We start from the raw sequence: 16,533 nt of genomic DNA, 5'->3' as shown, positions 1-16,533 counted from the left end.
TTAGCTCAATTGCAGACCAGTCCTGACAGCAGTTCGACCACAGATCTTAGAAAAGTCACTTAATTTCATTGTCCCTCTCCAAGAGGACACAACTAAGCCATAATAACTATCAAGTTACTGCCTTTGCTTCCAAATTTCTGGTGTTTTGTCCTATGTACAGCTTTCTGTTAAATTAGTCCAAGTTAGGGATTGTTTTTATGCAAAGGGGAGTAAATATCCCATTCTGGGGGAGTGAGATGGTATGAACTTTAATATTAACAAAGTCTGTTTAAATCTTCATATAATAGTGGCAATAGCATTACAAAGTACAGAGAGAGAAATACAGAAAAATGCTGTAGTAACAAACAAACCAGAGATTCATAGCTTTTCAAATTAAATGTCTCCACAGTGAAGAATTTTCAGTCTAATTAAAGGCAGACACAGGGGGACATGTTGACTTATACCCCTCGTTTTTCCAATACCTCTTAGTTAGGAACCATAGCACTTTTTTATTGTCGATACACACTTCATTACATGTCTGTATCTTTCTTACCATCTGGATGCACAATTTCAATATAGTCCAGATGGGGAATTTTCCCTTTGATTCAGTATAAGAATCAGGAATTCTCTCTTCAAACATGTCACTTGCTTCCAGTACCAGAGTTATCTTGAGGAAATAATCTAAATACAAATACAGATCAGGTCTGTAATTATAAGACTCTTATCTTTGGCCTTTTTCTTACTGTTTTAGTCTGTTACTCCTTTAGTCTGTTACCAAACATGAGTTCAAGCATTGTACTAAACTGCAGTAAACTTTTCTGTGGGAATATTTTCAACATTCAAGAACGGAATGCAAAATATTCTCTCTGCTGTTTGCACCATTTCAATTCTTTTAGCAATCTCTACAGCAAACTCAGCCTTGCTCTTTTCCTGGCTGTTATATGGGACGGTCAGATGTAATCAAGTCCTTGTTCTCAAATAAATATATGGTCTAATTTGAGGTAAACTGAGATCTTGTGATTGAAACCACATAGCTCAGGAATGCTTAAACACTTCGCTGCTCTACCCTCAATGGGTACTACGGAAGCCTCTGACATTTTGCCTGGTTCCCAAAGGTCTGACTAATAGCCTATAATTTTAAGGTATGTTTCCATGTTTTGTTTTCCTTTGGTAAGATCTGTTCTTTAGTTTGCTCTAATGCCTGTTGAAGATGCTATACACTTCTGTTTTATTGTGCCACATGTACTAGGTTTTCTCCCAGCTATCACGATTACTCATGCTCCATCCCATCTTGCTAGTACATGGTATTTCTTTCTATTCCAGACTGACCCCATTCTCAAGAGACTTTCTATTCTCGGCCTCCTCGGTATGATGATTCAGTTGCTCATATGTAATATTTTTATGTTCCATTTGCCTTGACATATCTGTCATTCCTGGGAAGTACACAGGGCCACTTTTGTGGTCTTTGACCATTTTGGAAGAACGATGAACATAAGCACATCTTTATCTTGTGCTTTTTATTCTCAGATTCTTTTCCAACATCCTCTTGAAACTAGCACATACTTTCACTGTTTGAGTGAAACTTTGTGTGTTTTTCTTTATTTTTGCATTTCTGTGGTAACACTCAGGTTCTCGTGATTTAGTCACCTTGTTTTTCTGGTACAAGGCTGTATTCACTCGTCCTTCTCAAAGTCGTTAAATAAATTCAAGTATTACAGTTTCAGTATCGTATGCTGATGATATTTGGGAGTAGCAATGATTTTTCAAATTCTTTCGTAGCTTCTGGGATTCTTCTGTTTGGAAATTTGTTTTCTCAATCATAGAGTTAACCTTTTCACTGCGGAAACACTATTGCAAAATAGTCCTTGCCAATGTGTTTGTTTCACCGGTGAGGCAAAAACTACTAGTGGTTTCTTTTACAGGAACAGGGCTCCAAATCTCACCTCACTGGATCAACTTGTAAGGTCACCAGTACTGCATGTATAGCATGCTTGTATTGCCTCTTCCTCCATTATGGTCTCAATGCTTTGCATATGTCTAAGGTTTGAAAGAGATGTGGTAAGATACTCTGCAAATTTTAATACTCTCTGAGTTAATACCTTTCAAGTTTGGCATATTACAAGCTACTTTTACCTTCCCAAAATCACTGGGTTTCCTCGGGAAGTCAGCAACTGTTCTGTAAATGATACTGAAGTCAAAACCAACTTCCTCTTTTGTTTGTTTGTTTGTTTGTATTGATTTTTATCTGCTAATGAGATGGGGTTAATTGTTATGGAATACCACAGTTTCTGCCAGGCATTCCTCATACCGCATTCCTGAGTATCGTCAGCTCTGATGCTGATTTGTGAGCCTGGCTAGGCAGAGCTGATACTCTTCTGCTGCAAGGTTCACAACTAACAGTGTTCTCAACACCTAAGCCTACCTGCCAGCTTCCAAAATATGATGAGATGACCACCTTGCTTATTCAGGAAGGCTGAATAGGCCTTTGTCAAAATCTTGCTTTTTTGGTGACTGTCATGCTGCTTATGTAATTTTGAGATTATGTAAAATTATTAGTGATGCTTTCTTTTTCTGCGTATTTCAGTGTTCAAACTATTCCTTAGTCTAATATAATAGAACGTGTGTAAAGCAGATGCTGTACTGGTTGAATTATTTTCATCTGTTCTAGGTATAACATGTTGGGAGGAGATCCCATTTTCTTCAAACACGTTCAGCAGTTTGGACTCACACAAGAGTCAAATGCTTTGTTATTGAGTATACAGACTCACTGTTTCAGCAGAAAGCAATGGCTTTTATGTTGCATATTCTGAAGATTCAGCCTGTACACTCAGGGTATCCTTTGCATCCTGATTAGAATTCACAATGGCTTGAAGGTATTATCATCATTCCACAGTGTTACTTTCATTTGGCTTTGCTTGATTGCACTTTTTTTTCCTTTTCTTGCAAAATACATACCTGGCACATTTATCATTAGCCCACTATCTTGCATTTAATTTCCTTTTTGTTTGTGTACTTGTCTTCACTTCTAATGCTAATCTGAGCTTTACAAACTATTTATTCCAACTTCCATTTCATTAATGTCAAATATGTGCAAAACCCCATCCTCTGAGTCACTGTTTGCTTTCTTCATGTGTTTTCAGACTGTAAGCTCTGGAATAATGCTTTCTTTTGCCATAATTATTATATATGATCCTCTATGCAGGACATTTTTAATGAGTTTTCTCCTTAAGACCTTTTTATCTTCATTTTATTTGTCTCCTCTGCTTGTGTTTATGCTTTAGCTTGTCCATAAACTTTCACTTTTTTGATTTAGCCTCTCATTTTCCTTGTGTTCTTTCTAAAATTACGTGCGTCTTCTCTGCTTAGGTCACAGTCGCAGTAACACTTCAGACCAATGCCATAAGCTGGTATTGCTCCTGAAAGAAGCTGCCCCTTTACGGGAGAGAAATTTCCAGTAGAGAAGCCGTTGAAGAAGGAGAAAGCATTGCTGCTGGCTGATGCTAGCTGAAGGAAGCGTAGAGCTCTGAAGAAGAAAAGCTTTTCTGCTGATTTGATTCTTCCAGCAAAGGCAGCATTGTATACCTTGTTATAAAACAAAAATGAAACAAAAAAAATGCACAAAACCAGAAAAAAATCCATCAAAAGTACTCACATGCTTAGTTTTCACATGCTCAGGCAGACAACTTGCAAGAATTTATGTGTTTTGATATATAAGTAAAAGCAACAATAGCTTTACAAAAAAACACCATTTAAACAAGAAAAGATGGTGTACAGGCAGCATTATGCAGACACTTCATAGATCTTTTTAAAGGACTTACAGCATTACTTAGTCCGTGCTGATATACAAGTGTGAGAAATGGGGCAAGTAGCACCAGGCACCAGCAGGAAGAACAAAAAGAGGAAGCACCGCAACTCCTTTCTTCTTAAATCCACAGCACAGCTTAGGCAGAAACACATTTGTGGGATATGTTTTAGTGATTTTTTTTTTCTCAGTTCATTTGTTCATGCCTGTTGGAATGAGCTTGTTCTCTGAGATTAAAATCATCTACTTTACGATCAGAGCTGCAGTTGGGATCTTCAGCTGGCAAACTAACCAGAGATTTCTGAAACTGGTTTCAAATGCTTTTAAAGCAATATTGTATTTTTTGGTTGTTTCACAGGGACTATAAGAGAAGTTCTAGAGACAGCAAGTGAGGAACATGCAAGAAAAACAACAGCACACTCACTGAAAACTGTATTTGAGAAGTCTTCTATTTTAGCAGGGTGGAAATAAAAAGTCTTCTAGAAATGTAATCAAGGAAGGAAAATTGAGAATTAATGTGATAAATATCATGTGATAATCAAGAAGAGAGAGGAAATAGAGAGGATAATGAAAACAGAAAGAGAGCAGAGAAATCTAGTATCTGGTTACTGTGTCAATGGCCAGCTTTGGAATTGCGAGGTGGATGAATTGAGATGGCGGTAAGAATGCAACAGAGTATGCTTATGTGCACTATAGCACCATGCAACAAAAAAACTTAAGGACGATTTGGTGCAGCAACCACCAAACAACTGCTACCGTATCCCATGATCAGCGTACAGACACGCACTTTGCATGTGAGGGGCTGGCAATCCCGTCACCCCAAGTTCTCTCCTCTGATGTACTCCCACACAGTGTTTGTGTATAAATAGTGCATGTCATTGCCATTTGTCCCACTGTGAAGGACTTCTGCTCACTCTAACAAGACTCTTTTCAGTCTCAGCAGTACATCTCAAATCCTTGTTCCTCACAGACGTGACGGGTCAATTGGTTCTTCTCAACAAGAAGCCTCCAATCACGTAGACTTGTTTCTCTCTATTGTTGATGTGGATCTTCACGTTTCTACTTCTTGGTTTTCCTTCTGCCTGCAGACAATTTCTGCCTTCTGTTTTTTTCAGCATTGGATTTTTTTCCTGGGCTCTGATTCCAAGATGCCTCTGTTTTGTGTCTTCCTGTTTTTGTGGAACTGAAAGCTCTTTTTTTTTTTTTTTTTATCCCTTACCAGCCTATCTTTGCTTTTTTTTCCTGCTTCTCATTGACATTCTGTAAAGCACAGAGCAAACTCTGTTCCTCAAAACTCCTTCTCCTTCACTGTACAGACCCTTCCTCCTCACTGCTGTCTTGGGCTTATGTTACACATTATAACAAGTGCCCAGCTGCTGCTGAAAGGCTCTATCCCTTGTTTGCAATTGCACAGGCTTGTTCCCTCTCTTGTGCAAGCTCTGTCACTCATCTGACTCCACTGTTAGCTGTTTCAGGAATTAATCAGAAAACTATCCTTTTTTAAAGCCTCCTGATTTAGCTTGCTCACTGGCTAACCCCGGGGTCACACATATACAAGACTGGGCACAAAGGAAGCAATGGGAGGACTCAGCTGAGTGTGAGAAGTGGAAGGGACCAACATTTTAATGATACCTAGGTGTTAGACTTCCTAGCAGTAACATGAAGTTTTGATTTTAGGGAGAAGTTAGATGAGACTACCAAGATGATTTACCAAAGGGACGGTCCTGTTCCTCCCAGATGAATGGTCTCAACTCTTCCTGTGTGCTCACTCCTGATACTTTTATGACCTTAGGGTGAATCTACTCAGTTCCCTAATCTGGCAGAAAACTGACAAGCAGAAAAATATAATTAGTTCTGCGTTGGGTTAGAAAACTGAGCCACTCACTGAGGAATCCTAAGCAGCAGAGCCAGCCCTTGGGAAACCCAGGCGTGCCTGGCTCCTCCGAAGTGGGGAGAGCAGCCTGCTCCTTTTGGCAGCAGCAAGCTTTCAGGTTGACTCACATGCCCCATCTAACTGCACCCTTTGTCATTTCCAGGGAATCTGCTTTAAAGACACGCCTGTTCGGCAGGCGCCTGTGAATCCTCTGCTGTCCTGTAACCTTTCTCCTCTCTCTTCTATCACCCCAGCACATCCCCATTGAGATTCTCTTTGTTTGCATCTGTGAAGGGTTGGATCATCTCTTTTTATGGGTTATTCAGGGTCAAACCCCAAATCCATTTGCACTCACTCGAGGTTAACACACATCCCACGCTTCCGGAATCCTGTCACCAGCACTGCAACTTTTTTCTTTGTCTCACCAGCTGTAACCTTGGACACAATTCTGTTCTTCCCTTGCCGGTGAACAATCAAACCTTCCTGCAACAAATAGTTCTGTGAGCTGCAGAAATAAGAAGTCGTGATTTCCTCTGGATTTTTTTTTTTTTTTTTAAGAACCCGGACTGAAGCTTTTCTCTGTAGGTGGGACATTAATAATAAATCTTTCCGTTTGGGGATTTTGTGGTATCTAATATATCTTATATACTGCAACTTCCCTCTCCAAGATTCCTCTCCTTCGTTCCTGCCCCAAACTTGAAGAAACACGTATTTTGAACGTCCCAGCTTTCACCACGACCCTCTCCTATTCCCGCGCCGGTTCATCTGTCCACCAGCGTCCCTGCAGCCTGGCTGGGTGCTCGGCCAGGGTTTTGTTCAAGCCTTTTTGCCCGGCTCAGGCAGGCAGAGCTCTCGCATTCACCGTGACGAACCCGTGAGGAACAGGTCGCCGCGGCAGTTAACTGGCTGTACCAGCCCAGGTCATTCAAAAGCCAGACGGCCAAGGCGGCCGTAAGCAAAACCGCAGCCCCCCTACACGGCCAGCAGCTGAGCGGGTGCTGCGCCGCGCCAGCCCTCCCCGCCGGCGGGGAGCGGCGGGGGGCCGGGGCCGGGGGGAGGAAGGGGCTGGGAAGACCGGCCTTTGCCGCCCGGCGAGGCCCTCCCCGCACCGCCGCCGGTCCCTCCGCGCCTCCCAAACCGGTCCGGGTCGCTTCGCGTAGCCGCTACCGACCCAGCTACACGCTTCCCCAAGCCGGGGAGCCGCCCGCTGGTCTCCTGTGGGAGACGGCCCTGTCAGGAGCCCCGACACCCCTCGCCCCGGCTGCTCTGCGGAGAGGACCCCCCGCAGCCACAGCGCCGAAGGCCGGCGGGGAAGCGTTTGGCCGCGGGCAGCCCGGCCAGCTCTGGCCGAAGCAGCGGTGAGTTACTTTCGCCCGGCGGCGGGCAGGGCAGCGCAGCGCAGCTCAACGCACGGCATCCCGTCCCGCCGGCCCGGGCCGCGGCAGGGGGCCGGTTGCTGGGCGACGCGCGGCCCCTCCTCCGCGGCAGGGCTGGGCCATGAGGTAATGGCTGCCGGGGCGGGGGGGAGCGCTGCGACTACCGAGCCAGCTGCCTCCGAGGTGGCCGGCGCCGCAGCCCCCTGGGTGTCCGCCCCGCCTCCCGAGAAGGCCGCGGGGTCCGGCCCGGCGGTGCGGGTGAAGGCGAGGGGAGGAAGCCCGCGGCGGCGGAGAGCGTCCGGCAGCCGCCCCACGTGCGCTGCCGCCCGGCGGGAAGGGTTTGCAGCGCTTCCCCGGACGCCGTTTGAGAGCGGGGAGGAGGGCACATGAGGCGCTGGCAGGAGGAGGGAGAAGCAGCAGCCAGCCGGCCGCAGCAGCAGCAGCAGCAGCCGCCCCTCCGCTCCGCACGCCGCGGCCTCTCGGCGGCGGGGGCCGAGGGCGAGCCGTGAGGGGAGAAGCGGCCCGGAGGTGGCCGCCGCCGGCAGCGAGGCTCCCCCGGCCCGCGGGGGCGGCGCCGCCGCCCGCTCCCCGCTGCCGTTGGCGGGCGCGCGCGCCCGGGGGGCCCGGCGCGGGGTGAGTGCGCGGGGCGGCGCGGGGAGGAGGGCAGAGGTGCCTCTTTGGCGTCTAACGGTTTTCGGCGGTCGGGGAGGGGGGGGGGGACGACAAGGGACGCACACACACGCACCGGCGTGGCTGCCTTTGCCCCCCGCTCGTCCTCAGGTGAGCGGGCGGGGGGGGAAGCCTGCTTCGTTCGCCGGAGGAGCGAAACGGGTGGCTGAGCAAGGTGGAGCGGCTCCTCCTCCTCTTCCTCCTCGGGGCCCCGCCAGCCCTGTGGCAACGGGACGACCTTCACAGCCGGGTTGCTGGGGGGCGGGCGGGCGGAGCGCCCTGCCTTTGCTGCCTGTGCTCTTTTGTCCCTTCCGCCCCCTTAAAGGATAGAGGCAGTTGGGTGTAATTGTTTACCGAAGGTCAAGAATCGCTTGCCAAATTTGACCTGTGAATTATTTACCGGTAGACTGCTGCTGTTGTCAGTGAGAAGGACCCCCGCTTATAGAGATCGCTTTCCTAGCCTTTGGGGAGGGACATACAAATACTAACTTGGTTTCTTCAGCGCCAGGGATTATGGATAGCTTTTGGCGGTATACCTCTATTTAAAATGACTAAAATTCCCATTATGGTTTTTAGCAGGTTTGTGCTCTCGGTGTCTGCTTTGTTTTGCAGCTGACGATTTTGAACTCTGTGTTTAGGTGAGCTTATTTTCAGGTAACATTAGGGAAGAGGAGGAAATGTCCAAAAAATGGAACATCTGTTAAAGGGTGGGAGCCCAGGCATCTTGTTCTCCCTTGCTCAGACTGCAGAAGTCTCCTGTGTGGACACTTTTCTCTCTTGCAATCTATAACCTCATTTGAACCTTTCAGTCCACTGAGATTAAATCGTGGGTGTAATGGTTTTTGCAATCAGGAAAGCAACAGCAAAAAAACAAGCTAAAACCAAACCAAACAACAGTTATGATGACCAGTTTGCCATATGTGCGTGTTTTACTGCTGTGTATTACACAGTTTTATGTACTGTAAGTAATGCCCTGGCTTCTGACTATACTGGAGCTGAACCGTGTTTAAATCTGGTTGTTCCTGGTAGGGCTCTTCTGGATTTTCCATAAGAAGCCTGGAGGAAGGAGCGTTGTCCCCCAGCCCAGGGACCGTATTCACAAAGCTGTGCCCTCTCTGAGGCACTATAACCTGTTTTAATTGAGCCAGAGCAACCTGTGATGACAACAGATAAGAAAATGGTTTTAGAAGCACATAAGAAAATTGTATTAAGCCATGGTTATAGCCACTACTACTCTGTTTTTCAATGAGCATCATTATAAGGGAGGAAAAACAGAAGGGTAAAAATCCTAAGGGAAAGCAAGAGTTTTCAGCTTTTGATGTGAGGTACTTAGTTAAGTGAAGATCAGGTGTTGTATGTGTGGCTGGAATTTAAATTTCTATTGAAGTAAAACAAAAGTTTCTGTCAGTTACATGAATGAACTCCCACTTGCCAGTGGATTTAACAGCATGGTGGATGACAGTAGTGGAAATAACTAGAGTCTCTCTGGATCTGGTGCAAAAGAACCCCTAACCAAACAAAAATCTTGTAGTTCATAACTGAGCTTGGTGCCTGTTCTAGAGCACTGGGTAGCACACCAGTATGCTGAGGAAGGATTAACATGATTAGGCACATACATTTATATATGTGGTGTTCCATGTTTGGTATGTGCATGCATAAAATCTCAGTGAAACACGAAGCTGTAGCTGCAGCCTCTGAGCATCTGACTAGTTTAATCCAGAGTCCTGACTAATGAAGCAGGACCAGCATGTGATCTGCAAGTTTTGCCATGTATATTAATGGACGTTAACTTGGCACTCTGTCAGTTCGTGGAATGCAGGTGAGAGTTGGTGGGAGTAAGTGAACTTGCATGTACCAGAGAGCAGGATCAGATTGAAAAGATTTGCCTGGAACTGTTTGGAACTCCTGTTGTTCCTTTCTGCTGCAGTTCACACCTGAGCTCCTTCCTGCTTCACATGTTCTGTCTCCTGTAACAGATTACCAAATGCTTTTGTAGAAGTAATTTGATCCTAACCTTTCCATGTCATCTGAGGGTTTACTTTTGAGTTTTGAAATATTCTAGCCCATCTTCTTTGGGATAGAAGAATGAGATGAGTATTGTAGAAATTAGTGCAGGTTAAATATTTTTGTTTTAAGTGTGCACTTGATCAATACTATTGTTTCTTAGTGTTGTGTCACTGTATAATGCTGGAAAGGAAAAATGCTGAAACTTCCCACTGTATCTGCTATGATAGACTGTAAACTGAATCCACTATAACGTTTTTTTTTCCTAATAGCTTAGTAGAAAGAATTCTCAGAATGAGTGCTGTTGAGGCAGCATCTGCAATATTGAAAGGCAAGAAGTTAAAAACAAACCTTTTACCCTTTCTAAAAGCTGTATGTGTTTTTCTTCCTAACAATTTCCTATGTAACTTAAAAATTTCCTTGGGAGAGGGGAGATAATAAGGGGGAAGGCAGCATATGAGTTATGTTTGTTTGAAATCTATTTCTTTCTGAAGTCTGTAAAATAATTTTCTTTGATTTCCATAATTGGGGTGGTTTAGTGCTCCTTCTGCTAGCATTGGAAGTAGTATTTGTGGGACATCATTTGTTTTGTGTTGTCTGGATGTTGTATGTTGCGAGTGGTACTCAAGTCAAGGTTGGTGGAGTGTTTCTTGTTAGTTTGCAGAAAATGGCGTGTTCTTTGTTTCAAATTTTGAAACAGGTACCTTGCCCTCTGCCCCCGTAATGACTGTTCTGTTTGCAAAAGTGGGTGCCTCCTCTTAATAAGTCTCCAGTGTTAGGCCGGGTACTTCATCGGTGTAACTTCTTGAATAACTCCATTTTAACTCCCACAGAACTGTCACCTGATTTTATGCGCTGCTTATTTCACAATACCTGCATATTAATGCAAGAACAGACAGACCAGTATGATATGAGAAGTCCTCATAACTACAGTATGGAATTAGGAGCTGTGTTTTAGCCTGTTGGTCAGAGAACAATTGCTGATAGGTAGGCCGTTACAACTGGTGGCTTTCAGAGTTACCATAAAAACATAGTAAGTCAGAGAAATGCTTTCTACTCACTAAATGCCAGCTATTGCATGTCAGTTGTAGGCAGCTCACTTCATGCACAAAGCTTTGTAATGCTGGAAACTGTAAAACTGGCTTGTGATGTACAATGCCTGTGCTGTGAAGGTATGTTTCCGTGTCATGTTTGTATCATTAAAACTCCACGAGCAATGCCATTGCCTCCTTGGAAAGCTGCACTTGTATGGAGGGCTCAGTTTTGTGGATTCCGTTGTGGGATCAGTGCTAGTGGGAGAGAGAAAAATCTTGAGAATTAACTTCCTGTTAATGTCGACTTTTCAGGATACCAGTTGGTGTGTGATTCAAAGCCTTCCTGCTTACTCTGTGGTTTGACTGAGATAGCTGTTTGAGTTTACAAGCACTCTTATTTTACTTTGTAGTGAATAATGTGATGTCTCCTAAATAAGTTTCAGGAGTTCACTGCTAATATTCTTTGTCTAAAACTGTCCTTTATTTGAACTTTGATTCATCAATATTTCTCTTTCTATTGGAGCCTATTGATTTCAGTGCAAAAAGTCATGCTCTATAGTCATCCTGCTTATGGTTGTCCAGCTAAGAGGCTTATTGATAGCACAAACAGATTAGCTCAGAGATAATTCTTAGATTCAATTATGTTGGCAGATTTGCTTTAGTTAAATCAGTTAGTGACTGTACCGGAGTCGATTCTTTGCCTTGTCTTACAGCTTCTCTGGACAGGATTGTCCAACCTTGCAGTCCATTAGATGCTGTAAACCCAAATGATGGTACTACTCTTTAACTGTCATATTGCCTTGTGTGGTTTTGGGTTGGTTTTTTTTTTTGTGTTAAGTATTCTGACGGATTAATTTATATTAGAGCCCTGTTATTTTTACTTGCATTTATAGCAGAAGTTCAGAACACTGTAGCAGTCAGGGTAGTAGAAAGAAGGAAGGAAATGTGAGAAGTGCTTGGTTTAAAAGCTCTTGCAAAGTTTCATTATTGGCTTGTTTTCACATAAGACCATGTTGCTGCCCAGCAGAGCAAATTTCCCCCTGGCTGTGGATTCCCTCTTCTATCCCCTTCTGTATGATGGTGCTGGGAATCAACTCTGTGACTTAGCCAAGAACTGTTTTTTAAGGTTAATTTTCAATCAGATTGTCTGTCCTCTGGGCAGCTGAGCAGCTGTTAGCAGTGAGGCAAAGGAAGCAATAGGAGTAAGTGGCTGAGGCTTTGGTGTCAGGAGGGAAAGTCTTCAGCGAGCATAAGCTGATTTTGCAACTGTTGCACTCTAAGCTCTGATATAACCAACACCAGTTGTGTGTTAGTAGATGAGATGCTAATGCCGACGCTGACAATAACCTGCTATGTATTTGTGTACTTATGGAATATTCTTGACTCCCAGCACCTGTATGAACAGAGGAGAGAAATGAGTAGTTGATGTTCTTAGGCTATACACAGCCATTATCCTTTATGATACAGAATGAGAATATACTTAAGAATAAATTTGAGTATTTTTATTTCGCTAACTTGAGGTTCAGTCTGCATTTCTGAGTGTTCTTTCCTGAGCAAGATGCTTATGAATTATAGTCTCTATTGTGAATAATTCAATCCTCGAAACTTAAAGTGTAAAACAGTATTATTTTAGATTTATAAAGTAATATGAACTAACCTTGGGGGGGGGGGGGCAAGACTTGTTTTCCTTCTCCCTTTTTCATTTATTTGTTCTTAGCAGACTTCTTTGGAAAGGTTTTCCCTCTTTAAAACTTGTACAAAATCAGCAGAGCTTTTTTCCTTAGGTTTTGTGATATCAGCAGGTAAATGTTTTTCTTCATAGACCATGAAACCAGAAAGGACAACTGGGTGATCTAGTTTGATTATCAAAACTATGAGCATATGGCTCCATCCTGAAGTGTTTTGATCTGAGTTAAGACTTCTATATGTATTTGTTATCATTCTGGGGAAAAATTATCCAGGTATTTTTCATTAAATGTTGCTTTCCTAGTGAAATAGCCATGTGAAAATTGCTCCTGCTCTTTTTTTTTTTCTTTTTTTTTTTTTTTTTTTAAACTTTTCTTATATGATGTGTTCTGAAGGGTTTGGAAAGTAGAAGTGAGAGATTTTATTTAGACAGTCGCTTTTTTTTTTTTCCTATTGCTTTTAATTTGTGAATCTCTTGTAACTTTGCAGCAGGTCTGCAAATACCTTTAAGTCTTAATGTGTAGTGAAGCATGTAGAAGTTATTTCCTTCGTTTCTTTTTGCAGACCCTTTAAGGAAATCGGTGAGCACCAGGATGAAAATGACTGGTGTAGAGAGAGCGCGCAAAGAGAAATACTAAGTGCTTAAGAATTTGTAGTTCTGGGATTTTATAGGCAATGTGTTGTAAAAGAACAAAGGCGACTGTATGTCCTGTGTGAAGATAGGAGTAAGTGTGCCACTTTGGTGGATCACAGCCTGGTTGAGGTTGGAAGGGATTTCTGGAGGTCATCTGGTCCAACCCCCCTGCTCAAGCAGAGCCACCTACAGTCCACTGCCCAGGATCATGTCCAGACATCTGAGTATCTCCAAGGATGGAGGCTTCACCTCCCTGGGCAACCTGTGCCAGTGCTTGGTCACGCTCACAGTGAGAAAGTGTTTCCTGATGTTCAGGGGGAACTGCCTGTGTTTCAGTTTGTGCCCCTCGCCTCTGGCCCTGTCACTGGGCACCACTGGAAAGAGGCTGGCTCCATCCTGTATGTGCCCTCCCTTCAGGTATTTATATAAAATCAGTAAGATTCCCCTGAGCCTTCTCTTCTCCAAGCTGAACAGTCCCAGCTCTCTCAGCCTTTCCTCATAGGAGAGATGCTCTGGTCTCCCTTCTTTGTATTAGTGGCCCTTTGCTGGACTCTCCAGTATGTCCATCTCCTTTTTGTACTGGAGGGCCCAGAACTGGACCCAGTACCCGTGGTGTGGCCTCACCAGTGCTGAGCAGAGGGGAAGGATCACCTCTCTCGTCTAGTTTCCCATCTGTCATACAGCCATTAAAGGAAAAACGTAAGAACCCACCCACTGCTCTGCTATGTAATAATTCCAGTGCTTCAAACAAAACATGGAAAAACTGCTTATCATTAGCTTTCAATGAAGTTTAAAATAATGCTGAGTTGACTTGTCCCATTTTTTAATAGGAACCAAAGGTTAACAAAATGTTCATACTGTGGAAACTTTTATAGCCTAGAGGGGAAAAATGAAAAGTGTGGATACATTGAAATAGTTACGTGCACCTCTTTGAGGAGATTAGTTGACTACTGTAAGTTGGAAACAATCCATGCACTTCTGTATTGTATGTTCGCATATATTGTCCTTTTTAAAGGCAGGTGCTGGTAATGTCATTTTGGACTTTAATTTCATGCAAGTCAGGGTGCTGCATGCCATAATTTGGTGTCCTAGAGAATACTGAAGTGTAATTTTGTTTGAAGAGAGGGGTATTTTTTAAAAAGTACATCAATGTCTGCTGCTTGTGGGAAATGGAGGCTTTTACACTTACTGTCCTCTTTAATGTTTGCATAAGTGGAGCTTGTATTACTAACAACATTGCCTGTCCCAGAAAGCCTAGTTTCACTGTCAGATACTGCACAGATGTATGCTTTGCAAGGAGGCACCGTCAACTCCTCTGCAGTAAGTGGAAACCTTGCAGTTCAAATCCATGCAACCTATTGCCCCAGTGGTACCTGTAAAATGAGCAGAACTGGAAGACATTGGAGCAATGTCAGACTCCTTAGACTGTCCTTTGAACCTGTCCTGAATGGAATTTCTTTCTCTGCAGCTGTGACTGATCGTACTGTGAGGAGGTACGCACTATCAATGTAAAGTGATGAGGAGGAAATCAATCTTTCTAGTAATATGGTTTCTTATTATAGATCTTCTCCCGTAGTCACAAATTGCACTGCCTTCAGAAAGGAATGGTAGACTTCTGTTTTGTTGTGGTAATACTACAGTAAGGATCACTTCCAGGAATTTATGGAGAGGGTGGAGATCAGTGTTTACCAAAAACATTACCTTCTTAGAGGCTTTGGTCCTGTAATGAGTTCTGCGAACCTGCATGTGTGAAGGTCATAGGAAGATCAGCCCTTTATGGCTGTATTTCGCGAGGGTTATATAATCTTGACGGGGGGTAGGTAAGGATGTTATGGTTTGACCGAGTGACTTGTGGCTGACCTGAGCACCACAAATTTGCAATATAAAGCAGTCTGAACTGAAAATGCTGCTTCTGATTGTCTGAAATGTTTACAACCTTTGATTACTCTTGTATTTGTTCCCTAGACTTTTACTCCGTAATGGCTTTCTCAGAAGTCTTATTTTGCAAGACATCCCAAGCTGTTAGAATGAAAAGACTGAGAAAGGTTAGATACCGCACTTACCTGGCAGAATACAATCTTTCCCCAAAGCCCAAAGTGGTCTCTACTGTCATTCCATTGGATGTATGTTATGCTATCATTTTTCTGTAGAGAACAGTGAGTTCTCCATGACATTCACTTGTCTAGGAACTGTTGTACCTCAGGCAAATGCAACTTTCTTAAATAGTTTGCCCTTTTACATTGCAAAAGCTACAAAACATTCAATGTAAACTTCTAATGAACTGAGTTTGTTTAAGCATTCACGAGTCACAAAAATCAGTCTTTTCTTACTTTGCAAAAGATGAAGGGGCTTAGCAAGATCAAAACATTTGACTGAGATAATTCAGGAATTGGTGCCAGTAGTAGAATTAAATCCAGTTCTTGTGAATCTCTCTTATCAGCCTATCGGTCTCTTAGGATCAGTGTGTTGGCACGCACCGTGGTGTGAGCTGTTTAGGACCTGACAGGGTAGAGTATCTGAAACAGGCAGCCTCCTCAGTAGACATGAGTACTACGCCTGCACTTTTTTATTTACAGTACTAAGGTTGATAGTGTGTGTTACTAATCCTCTTACAAAAGAAAAACTCCAGGTGGGCCAGAAGACGCTCCTTTCTCTGAAGAGTGTATGACTTGTTCAAGTAATAAACTTGAACAACTTGAATAACTTTTTTGCATTTCACAAAAGTTTTAAATACATATCTGGCAGACAGGTTGTTCGGGATAAGGTGGTGCTACTATTACAATAGTGATTTTAGGGAAATTTCTATGTTCTTTTTGCCTTCAGTAAAACTGATGAACTATTAAACTAACCATGGGGTATTGCTATGAAAAAGATCAGTGTTCAAAATGGGAGGCTGGGATTTCACAGGCTGGGAACACAGCACATCCAAGACACAGTGCCATCTTGCTTTGCTCACTGATGACTGTTCTAGGTAAGTCAGAGTCTCAGAGCTGCTTGAGCCTGACTTACTAAGCTCCCCTCTCCAAGAGTAAACAGTGCACCCATTTTGTACTATTTATCAACTTCCAGAGGACACCTGCTGTGTGTTGACATAAAGAAAGAAAAATGGAAAGTTTTGTTACTAATGTCCCCCTGTGCTGTTATACTGCATAGGAGGAAAGAGAAGAAGAAAATAAGGTTGTTTTTTTTTAACTTGAAGTTCTGGATGGGACTCTTTTTTTGTTTTGCTCATGGGGGTATTGCTGTCTTTTAAAAAAAAACCAAAAACATAACTGATTTTGTGGAATAAACATAGAATTAACAGTTCATGGTATATACCTAACTAATGAAAAGCTTCTCAGCCCTGATGGAGCAGGCAGATTGGTGCCACTGCACATTGGGTATGGATGCTGAATATATTTCCTAAAAACAGAAAGTGGAATTGTTAAATTCAGCATTCGTGATTTTATTATGATCTTATTTCACTCACTGATGGA

At 43.3% G+C, this 16,533-nt stretch overlaps 1 protein-coding gene across 1 annotated transcript in view; it reads left to right on the top strand.

Annotated features, from left to right (window-relative positions):
- Nucleotides 1–7,299: 7,299 nt before the first annotated feature.
- The window catches only part of TRAK1 (trafficking kinesin protein 1), a 140,533-nt gene continuing 131,299 nt past the window's right edge, over nucleotides 7,300–16,533 (top strand). The window contains exon 1 of the mRNA XM_030007987.2: nucleotides 7,300–7,663. The gene's annotated coding sequence lies outside the window, so the exon portion shown is untranslated. The remainder of the gene's footprint in view (nucleotides 7,664–16,533) is intronic.

Source organism: Aquila chrysaetos, chromosome 3 (assembly GCF_900496995.4).
Source record: "Aquila chrysaetos chrysaetos chromosome 3, bAquChr1.4, whole genome shotgun sequence".
NCBI lineage: Eukaryota > Metazoa > Chordata > Aves > Accipitriformes > Accipitridae > Aquila > Aquila chrysaetos.
The sequence above is the reverse complement of the archived record's forward strand: the minus strand, read 5'-3'. Positions and strand labels throughout refer to the sequence as shown.